Below are 11327 nucleotides of genomic sequence, written 5' to 3' on the forward strand. Positions count from 1 at the left end.
CCGTGAAGAGACGGAGCAACTGTACCGCGCTAATAACACACGAAAGTTCTATGAGAAGTTAAACCGTTCACTTAAGGGCCACGTACCACAGCCTGATATGTGCAAGGACATAAACGGGAACCTTCTTACGAACGAGCGTGAGGTTATCCAAAGGTGGCGGCAGCACTACGAAGTACACCTGAATGGCGATGTGGCAGACGAAGATGGCGGTATGATAATGGACCTGGGAGAACGCGTGCAGTACATAATTTTAACGGCTCCGTATCTCCAGGAAATCCAGGAGGAGATTGGCCGGCTGAAGAACAACAAAGCCCCTTGGGTTGACCGATTACCAGGAGAGCTATTTAAAAACGGTGGTGAGGCACTGGCTAGAGCGCTGCACTGGGTCATTACCAAGATTTGGGAGGAGGAAGTTTTGCCGCAGGAGTGGATGGAAGGTGTCGTTCGTCCCATCTACAAAAAGGGCGATAAGCTAAATTGTAGCAACTACCGCGCAATCACATTGCTGAACGCCGCCTACAAGGTACTCTCCCAAATTTTATGCCGTCGACTAGCACCAACTGCAAGGGAGTTCGTGGGGCAGTACCAGGCGGGTTTTATGGGCGAACGCTCCACCACGGACCAGGTGTTCGCCATTCGCCAAGTACTGCAGAAATGCCGCGAATACAACGTGCCCACACATCATCTATTCATCGACTTCAAAGCCGCATATGATACAATCGATCGGGACCAGCTATGGCAGCTAATGCACGAACACGGTTTTCCGGATAAACTGACACGGTTGATCAAAGCAACGATGGATCGGGTGATGTGCGTAGTTAGAGTTTCAGGGGCATTCTCGAGTCCCTTCGAAACCCGCAGAGGATTACGGCAAGGTGATGGTCTTTCGTGTCTGCTATTTAACATCGCTTTGGAAGGGGTAATACGAAGAGCAGGAATTAACACGAGTGGTACAATTTTCAATAAGTCCGTCCAGCTATTTGGCTTCGCCGACGACATAGATATTATGGCACGTAACTTTGAGAAGATGGAGGAAGCCTACATCAGACTGAAGAGGGAAGCTGAGCGGATCGGACTAGTCATCAACACGTCGAAGACAAAGTACATGATAGGAAGAGGTTCAAGAGACGACAATGTGAGCCACCCACCGCGAGTTTGCATCGGTGGTGACGAAATCGAGGTGGTAGAAGAATTTGTGTACTTGGGCTCACTGGTGACTGCCGAAAATGACACCAGCAGAGAAATTCGGAGACGCACAGTGGCTGGAAATCGTACGTACTTTGGACTCCGCAAGACGCTCCGATCGAATAGAGTTCGCCGTCGTACCAAACTGACAATCTACGAAACGCTCATTAGACCGGTAGTCCTCTACGGACACGAGACCTGGACGATGCTCGTGGAGGACCAACGCGCACTTGGAGTTTTCGAAAGGAAAGTGCTGCGTACCATCTATGGTGGGGTGCAGATGGCGGACGGTACGTGGAGGAGGCGAATGAACCACGAGTTGCATCAGCTGTTGGGAGAACCATCCATCGTTCACACCGCGAAAATCGGACGACTGCGATTGGCCGGGCACGTAGCCAGAATGTCGGACAGTAACCCGGTGAAAATGGTTCTCGACAACGATCCGACGGGCACAAGAAGGCGAGGTGCGCAGCGGGCAAGGTGGATCGATCAGGTGGAAGATGACTTGCGGACCCTCCGTAGACTGCGTGGTTGGCGACGTGTAGCCATGGACCGAGCCGAATGGAGAAGTCTTTTATGTGCAGCACAGGCCACTCCGGCCTTAGTCTGATGATAAAATAAAACAACAAGAGTGTTCCTCCTGTGCGACATTTAGTGTTGAATGCAGAATTGTTTCACAGTGATTTAACTTATTAGCAATAGTACTCTAGGAACTGTCGGAGTAGACGTCTATCGCGCGCGAGAAGAGGCTGTCGACTGGGGATAAGTGTAATAATCGACCCGAAAAATAGGAATTGTCCATACTTTACAGTTTTTACCACACCATAACATTGTGCAAGAATATATGTACTTTGATGCTCACACTAATACTATGTTGAAATTTGTATAATACACCCAACCGGCGGATGTTAGATTTTCTAGCAATTCTGTATAAGAATCTACCAAAACCTGTATAAGAACTGGGCATATGCGAAATTGTTAGATTCTTATACAAGTATTGTATAAGAATCTAACAATTTTGTAAGCTTTTCTAACAATATTTGTTTGAGAGCTTACAATTTTTGTATAAGAATCTAACAATTTCGCATATACCCTGTTCTTATACAGGTTTTGGTAGATTCTTATACAGAATTGTTAGAAAATCTAACAACCGCCGGTTGGGTGTACATACACTAGCACAAGTTTTGCGAGAAGTTTTTTTTTGCATTCATAAAATCAATTCACACATTGTCCCTTTTTCCGGAGAATTTGATTCACAGGTGACCATAGCAATACAATTAAACTAATCACATTTAATTTGTAGTGGTTTGTACCATGAAGGCAAATAATTTAAAGATTTTACACTTACCCCTGGTATCAAACACTGCGGGGGAAGTGGATAATGTTCTGATCACGTTCTGAATTTTTTCTTCGCTCCAGGGTTTACATCGATAGCTGTGAATCTTAACATGTTCATTATTTGTTATCATGGTGTTTTCAGTGGTGATAGGACTAATATAAATAAGAAAACGCCTGATTAATCCACCTATCGGTATTGATGCCTTTCACATATATTGAGGCGAATATATAGAGAAGGCAAAACCAGCCCTCCACTAGCTATTACAAGAATTCTTTGGGTACCTATTCCGTTAATGCATTGAAATTATTCAAAAAAAGATATTCAGAGCAATTACCGTTTTGATTTTATTGATATGTCACTACTCATCACAATTGAAGGTCAAGTTAATTTGGGTTTTCCCCTTACCCCATTCCACTGGGGTAAGTGAAAAACAACTCCTAACTTTCAAATCTATTTCCATAAATTTCAAGCGACCAAAATGGTATGAATTACCACACAGTTGGTGCATAATTGACTGTTTTTGATGCCCCATAATGATTGATTGTATTTAAATCATTTAAACTGGTTTTACAATAATGTAAACTTGAACTATCGAATTTCCTTTTCCACTTCCCCCAGTGTACCTTATTTATAGAACTTTTATATTTATTTGTTGCTTATAAATATCTTTCTTGGCAAAACAGTAATATTAACCCCCCGGGTGAATTTTGTGGTGATAAAATAATATGGTATGTGACAATATTGAAAAAAACAAAATATTTCCAATTTTTTAATTCATTCCACAAATTTGAATCACTTGGAAAGGCCAAATGCGTGAACGGTACCCGTTATTTATTGTCAAAATTGCTTACAGAATATTTCCCAGGTACTCAGAAGTCGTTCGTAATAAACTACAGGCGGTGAAAGTTATTTCATGAAAATCAATGTTGTTTGTGGTATTATTTACGTAAATAAAAAGAATGACAAAATTTTTTGGGGTGACAAAATCGGGTCGAAAACGTGATAAAATCGGGGGTAGACAAAATCGGGTCAACACTGTATCTCAGTTTTGTATGGACAGTGTTTAATTCTTTATGTGCCATTTTTGGGGAAGGGTCGATTGGCCGAAACTCATCAAAGATCAAAGCCATTTGATCGAATACCACATGGCTGAATGACACGTTTGACCAAACGTCATCCAGCTGCATTCCATTTAGCCGAATTGTACGTTTGACTTAAACGATTATTAGGCCGGATGGTCGTTATAGGTCATTAGACCGAAAAGGCTGTTTGGCCGAAACGGTCGTTTGGCCATTGGCCCGAAAAAGTCGTTTGGCCGAAATGATCATTTGTCAGAAAGGGCCTTTTGGTCGAAAATATTATTTGACCTTACGAGTGACCGGCCGAAAATGTCGTTTGGCCGAACGAGTTATACGGTCGAATGGTCGTCGGCTTAGTCGAACAGGTCATGTGGCGAAAATGCCGTTTGGCCGAATAATAGTGAATGTGAAAAGTGTGAAAATAGAAATGAGAGATGGGAAGTAAACAGTTCTTACGCATCATTCTCACGTTCTCACGTTCTCATTTCTCACTTCTAATGTTTTACAGTGAGAATCGAGAAGTGGGAAAAAATAAATTCGAGAACTGAGGCGTCAAACAGCATTATCGGACAAATGACCTATTGGGGCAAAGGACTTTTTCGGCCATAACACCTGTTGTGCCTAAAACTATATATGCGGCAATATGTTTTACCAAATGACATTTTCGGCCAAATGTTCCTTCTTGTGGTTTATGGTTTATCCGGCCAGATAGTATATTCGGCAAACAACTTCCGGCCTAGTGGCTTTCGGTTACAGGGCCCTTCCCCATATTTTTACTTATTTTATGCTTTGATAAACGAATACCAAGCCAAGAAGTCACGAATTGTGTGGCTTAGAAAATTAAAAAGAAAGTTGACGAAATCACCGGAACACGGCGTCGAGACTGCCTGCAAACAAACTTTTCGATGGAAGGCTTAAAGAAGGGCACCTCAAAGTAAATGATCTAAGCGTACTTTTTGGAAAAGGCTTACCTTAAAACAAGAAATGCAACAATCGCAATCAACGGATGCGCTCTGACGGGATAGTTTACCCGGAACAGGCGTGTGTTCAGTGACGATCTTTTTGCACCTGCTGATGTGGCCGACATCGATTTTTCATACAGCATCCCGAATGACGTCAACGGTAAAAGCGGTCAAGTACAAGTGATGGAACTGAAGAAGTCGTTGAAGCTTACGGATCCCCTGACTAAGAAAACGACGAAACCCTGACTGCATTTAGCAGCGATAAACCTGTGGGTTCAGTTCAGAGGTTGACGATGAATATAACTGTGCGCCGGAAACCTCGCGAGAAATATCCCATTCAGCAGCAACGGATACTGACACGCGCTAGAGAAAAAAACAATTTCATCCTACCCTCGTGTAGATCACGCACTGTAATTGAACATGCACCCAACAGCAAGCAAATCCAACGACGGACAGATGAAGAAAACGCTTTTTTTGAATTTCGTTCTGGGGCGCCGGGATATTTGCGTTCAGACTATTAACGGCTGCAGCGCGCACGAAATCCTGCTAATAGAATACAAATCGTATCCCTACTGTTTGTATAGTGTTTGTCGTTCCCCACCGAGCAGGCATGCTGCCTCTCGGTAGCAATATATCGTCGAGCCCATCATCTCTGAATCACAACGTAGGGTTAAGGCTTGCCCGCCACAGCATTTCTCATTCGGCCGCTATGTCGGCTACACTATCAGATAAATACGCAACTCTTAGTTGGAGGTTTATCGTCCTTGGTAGCTCCGTAGAATTTATTTATTTATTTATAATAAGACTAATGCCGGAGTGGCCTGTGCTGCACATAAAAGACTTCTCCATTCAGCTCGGTCCATGGCTGCACTTCGCCAACCATGCAGTCTACGGAGTGTCCGCAAGTCGTCCTTCACCTGATCGATCCACCCGGCCTGCTGTAGCACCAAGCCTCTTGTCTTCGTCGGATCGTTGTCGAGAACCACCACCGGATTACTGTCCGACATTCCCTACATGTGGCCGGCCCACCCGCAGTCTTCCCGATTTTCGCGGTGTGAACGATGGATGGTTCTCCCAACAGCTGATGCAACTTCGTGGTTCTATTCGCCTCCTCCACGTACCGTCCGCCGCCATCTTGCACCCCTACCATTACAGATGGCATGCAACACTTTCCTTTCGAAAACTCCCAGTGCGTTGGTCCTCCACAAGCATCGTCCAGGTCTCGTGTCCGTAGAGAACTACCGGTCTTATAAGCGTTTTCGGTAGATAGTCAGTTTGCGGCGGCGGCGAACTTCTATTCGATCGGAGCGTCTTTGCGGAGTCCAAAGTGCCACGTACGGGATTTCCAGCCACTATGCGTCTCCGAATTTCTCTGCTGGTATCGTTATCGAGCGGTCACTGCGAGCCCAAGTATTACCGTGAACGAATTCTTCAACTACCTCGATTTCTTGTCACTCACCGATAGAAACTCGTGGTGGGTGGCCTACATTGACCTCTCTTGAGCCTCTTCCTATCATGTACTTTCTGTCTTCGACGTGTTGGATGACTAGTCCAATCTGTTTAGCTTCGCTTTTCAGTCTGATGGTAGGCTTCTCCATCCTTTCAAAGTTACGTGCCATGATATCAATGTCGTCGGCGAAACCAAATAACTGGACGGACTTCTGGGTGAAAATCAAAATTCACTCGTGTCAATCCTCGCCCTCTTATTACTCCTCACCAAAGCGATGTTGACCAGGCAGACACGAAAGATCCATCACCTTTGCTGTAACCTCCTTTTTACGGCTCGAAGGACTCTGAGAATGCCCCGAAACTCGAACTACGCACATCACCCGATCCATCGTCGCCTTTGATCAACTGTATCAGTTTATCCGGAAATCCGGTTTTCGTGCATTAGCTGCCATAGCTGGTCCCGATCGATTGTATCATATGCGGCTTTTGAAGTCGATGTTAAATAGATGGTGTGGCATCGCCAGGGCTTCGTATTCGGCATTTCTGCAATATACCCGGACGTATGGCGAACACCTGGTCTGTAGGTAGAGCGTTCACCAGCAATCCCGCCTGGTACTCAGCTCCCACGAACCTTCTCTTGCAATTGGTGTTAGTCGACGGCATACACCTTAAGAGTATTTTGTACCCAGGCGGCGTTCAGCAATGTGGATTGTTAAAAGCGGTAGTTGCTACTAATCCAGCTTATCGCCCTTTTGTAGATGGGACACACGACACCTTCCATCCACTCCCCTGCGGTGAACCCTCATCCCTCTAAACCTTGGTAATCACCCAGTGCAGCGCTTCTAGCCAGTGCTTCACCACCGTGGTTGAAACAGCCTTCCCTGGTAGTTGGTCAACCCAGGGGCTTTGTTGTTTTTCAGCCGGGCCGATCTTCCTCCTGGATTTCTGGAGATTCGGTTGAAGTCGTACGTCCTGCGCGCGTGCTCCCAGGTTCATTACCATACCGCCACCGTTGGCCGCCATCTCCATTCAGGTGCTTTTCGTAGCGCTGCCGCCACCTTTTTGATCAATACCTCACGCTCGTTCATAAGAAGGTTCCGCTTTATGTCCTTACACATACCGGGCTGTGGTATCGGCCCTCATGCAACGGGTTCAACTTCTCAGAACTTTCGTGCGTTATTAGCGCGGGTACAGTTCCTCCGTCTCTTTACGGTTCTCGATCTTCCCATATGGCGCTTTTTTCCTCCGGAAAATCGAGTTTTGTCTGTTCCATGGTGCCTGTTCATCGTGCCTAGTTCGTTCGTGCGGTGTTGGCGTCCACGACAATCTCGCCCATAGCTTTTCGCATTCTTCTCCTCAACTAATCCGCTCATTCTGCCGTCATACCAGTCGTTTTTCTGATCCGAAGCCACGTGCCTAGTGCAGCGTCAGAAAGCTTCCAATGGCGGATCGAATATCTCTCCAGCCATCTTCAAGAGATGCTGCGCCTCAGCTGCTCTTCCGTTGGGAGTGCCACTTCCAGCTGCTGCGTGCAGTGTCTTGGGCTAGTCTCACCGTCTGGTAGCCGCCCAATGTTAAGGGCTGCGGCGGACGACCTCTGACGCGTGTTGGATCACCGTCGAGAGTTTTGGGAGCGCAGACATACTCGCGACGACGAGGTAGTGGTCGGATTCCACATTCGCATTGCGGGTAAGTGCGTATGTCTGGCGATGTCGGAGAAGAATTTACCGTCGATTGGGAACGTGGTCGATTTGGTTTTCTGCCTGGGGATGAAAAGTGCTTCGGACTACCATTCCTGCGGGAGGCTGCAAAGTTTGGCGCATCGGTTGGCCGTTGTCGTTCGATACGGTATGCAGACTATCCGGTCCGATGACTGGTCTATACATTTCTCCTTCCTTCCTACCTGGAGCGTTCATGTCACTGATGACGATTTTGACGTCCTGCGGGCATCCATCGTATGTCTGCTCCAGCTGTGCATAGAACGCTTCTTCCTCGTCGTCAGATCTGCCGCTTTCTGGGATCTCGTGGGCAGTGCACGTTGGATGATGCTATAGTTGAAGAAACGGCCTTTATCCTCAGCTTGCATTATCCTTGCGTGCTGGATTGGCTGCCACCCAATCACGCGTTAAGCATCTTTACCCAGCACTATGAAGCCGGTTCCTGTACTCGTTGGTGGTGCCACAGCTTGTAGAAGGTAGCCGCCTCGATGCCCGCTTTTCCACACTTTCTGTCCTTGTCCAGTGGTAGATTTCCCGCAGCGCTACGAGACATCGAAGGTTGCGGGATGTAATTCATCGTAGATTGTCCTGTCGCAACTCATAGTTTCAGCGACTTGGGTAAAGTTCCATGTTCCAAGCTTCCAGTCGTGATCCTTTATTCGTCGCCCAGGTCGTTGCTGATTGTATCGAGTCGTATTATTTCTATCGGCGTTGTTCGTAAAAGTTGTTTTAAAGGCGGCTTTATTGGGCCTCGCGCAAACCTCCTGTCTCGTCGGAGGGCCGTCGTCAGCTGGGCTGCTTGAATGTCCCACCTAACACCAGGACTTGGGCTTCAGAGTGCTTTGAGCGGTACACGGTCGCTTTAAGGCGAGCCTACTTCAGGATAAGCATGCAGCTTTTTTATAGAGGCTTGAATAGGGCCCACTCGTCAAACCCCCACCACATCCCAGGCAAGCGCCACAACCTCGCAGATGGCCTGGGGAGGGATCGTCAAGCCCTTGGACATAGTCCCTGCTGCCTCAGTAGCTCCGTAGAAGGTGAGGTCCAAAGCTATGTTGGACCCTCTTTTCAAGATCTCAACTCACCATTTGGTAGCCCATACCGCATGGTTGGGTAACATTTCATTTGAGTTTGTCATATCTCAGGTTACCCCACTTCATTTCATTCCAGGCATTTAATTGTACCTGATTGAGATGGCTGTTATTCCGGACCTCGATAAGGTCATTCCAGTGTCTCGTACTCGACTTACTTACGAGTCAAGTACGAGATACGAGACACTGAAGACGATCTTACTCGTTGAGGGTCGAACACGTATCTATCAAGGTACAATTAAGCAGTGGAATTAATGGGTATGTACAAACTCCCCGTCTTTATGACAAGTGAAGACATTCCACTAAAAAGCTCAAAATAATTTTCTTTACAAACACCTTCTTCCAAAGCAGACTCACTCTCCGGTCCACCAAAGAAAACAAACCTTTTATTGGGTAGCCATGCGCCTCCATTTGTTATGCTCACATTCCGGTCATATCTGATTGAGTTTTTGTCACAAATTTGTTTTTGACAAAAAAAAAGACAACGAGGCTTATTATAATCAAAATAAAAGTTCTAAGGAAATCTTTAGTTTTATGGTTTATCGACGGAATCCAATTCCCTCAAAGTGCTCGTACCTGGGGCACCCCACCATGGATACATGCGTCGCAGCATGTGCCAGCCAAATAATAAAATGACAGTTGTGCATTACTTCCGTATCAAGTGGTGTGTCCCCGAAAACGCGAGCACTTTGAAACTTGGATTCCGTGAGGTGTGACCTTAAATAAATAGGTATAAAGAAAGCGATTGAGTAATTCGCGAAGTCGAAGCAAATTCTGCTCTTCCCTCCTATGAGAAATCCCATTGCTATCTGTCAGAGTTTGAGTGAAACATGGCCGCCATCTCCTCCTCACTGTTGCTCTACTGTAAAAACCCATAAAGAACTGTCATTGTTTGTGTGAAGAATTTTGCTTCGAATTCGCGAATCGAAAACTGTTGGCAAGAATGGTCTAGTCGAAAAACTAGGAAAAATAGATCAAAGTAGGCTGCGCGAAAAAGTGTTTGTCATGTTTTTATTATCCCGCTAGTGTTTTTTTGTCTGCATCCGTTCTATCAGTGGATTTTAGTTAAGGATAGTGTTACCCCAGTTTGTTACCTCGCTCAAACTAATTTTAGTATTTGTTCGAGTGTGTTTTAAACATTATTCGAGAAGTGAGAAATCATTCAATGCGTTTTTTTAATTAACTGTTTTGTTTTTGTATGTCAATGCAGTGTTTATTTAGTTCGCGTCCGAAAACTGCATAATAGTGCACTCAAATAATGTAAATATGTTGATAAGGGTACACCCGCGTGAAGTTGAATACATTTTACAAAGAAAATTTGCTTATATCATCTCCCAAACTGAGACGAATAATTTCATGATAGAATTAGAGGCGAAAGTCTAGATCTGATTGTTTCGTTAGTATGCGGCAGGCATGAAGATTTTTTATATAAAGGTAGATTTTTAAAGCGAGTAAAAAGTACTTTTGCTGACGATATAAATAAAACGACATTCCTCCTGCCAAGCTTCCATTTGAAGAAAAACAGAAGAATAGCAGCGGAAAAACTGATCGATCTCAATAACTTCACTTGACACATACACATCCCAAGCAACACACATGTTGCATAGAAGTTACAGTAGCTCATTTACAACCTAAGTTGGTCATATTTGAGTTTCTGCAATCAAATCGGTGTGAGTTGTGCTGCTCGACATTCAACAAATAAAAGAAATATTATAAAAGCACTTTTTAAAATTTCCTAAAGAGGAATAAATTTATCATGGAATGGAACACGGATTATCATAATGACCACGTAACACATAGTGTTCTGCTTTTGGGCTACTTTTTACGCTCGCTCTACGCTTTTTACGTAACATCGTATTTTGCTCATAACTTTTGATACCATAGTCCGATCTTGCCTATTTTCAATAGGAAACAATCGGACAGGATTTCCCGATCTCCTGCAGAAAGTTTATTTTTGGAACGAAATGTATCGAGAAGAGGTGATGCAGAGCTTGTTGTTCGATATCAAGCAGAATTATTATGTTGAAAATTTCTACTCCTTATGACAGGAAGAGCAAAATTCCGCTACTGGGGGGTCCACTATTGGGCATTTTACCCTATAATGGATTGGGATGATAGATGATGATTGTCTCTTGCTCCAGAAGCATTAATTACGGTCGTAACTTTGAATCTAGTTGAATTATTACCCGGGGGAAAAATCGATGGAAATAAATCAATCAATGTAGTTACGGTCCTTTGATCCTAAGCGCGAGAATATCGCATTCAAGTATACTTAAGTTACCAGTACTTTTTGTCATAATGGCAAATATTTTTCAAGTCTGCATGACATCCAATTTCGATTTCTAATCAGTCTGATAGATGCCCGGTTAAAATTGACAGATATTTGTCATTATGCCAAATAGTGGACTTACGGGCTTTAGAATACGAGAGAGGCAAAAACACTCTTATTCAAAGATAATTCAAAAAGTTTTCAAAATGTAGTAAAAGTTAATTTATTCAAAACA

This window comes from Armigeres subalbatus, chromosome 1, assembly GCF_024139115.2.
Source record: "Armigeres subalbatus isolate Guangzhou_Male chromosome 1, GZ_Asu_2, whole genome shotgun sequence".
Classification (NCBI taxonomy): Eukaryota; Metazoa; Arthropoda; class Insecta; order Diptera; family Culicidae; genus Armigeres; species Armigeres subalbatus.